A 358-nucleotide genomic window follows, 5' to 3' on the forward strand; every position below is an offset into this window, starting at 1 on the left:
AAAGACAGACGCAAAGCGTCGTTCGTGGAGTTGGCGTGTAATCGTCGCGAAATACGATTCAAATCGAAAATAAGAACCGTGTAAACGATACGTATGTCGAAATAAATGTTTACAGCTACGTTACAGCGAATAAACGTCACCGGAACGCACATGCTTGTAGAACGAAAGCTAATCGTTCAAATTTCATGCTAAACGTGCAATTAATTAAAAGCGCCGTTGAATCGGTGCAACAAAGATTCTTTCGATACGCATACAATTTCCAGCAACTTACCTGATCGATCGATAGAACGGAGATTAAATTGAAAAGTAGAGAATCCTGTAAGCAACGCGTTACATCGTGGTAGAAAAGACAAATTAA

This window comes from Bombus huntii, chromosome 8 (genome assembly GCF_024542735.1).
Source record: "Bombus huntii isolate Logan2020A chromosome 8, iyBomHunt1.1, whole genome shotgun sequence".
Lineage (NCBI taxonomy): Eukaryota > Metazoa > Arthropoda > Insecta > Hymenoptera > Apidae > Bombus > Bombus huntii.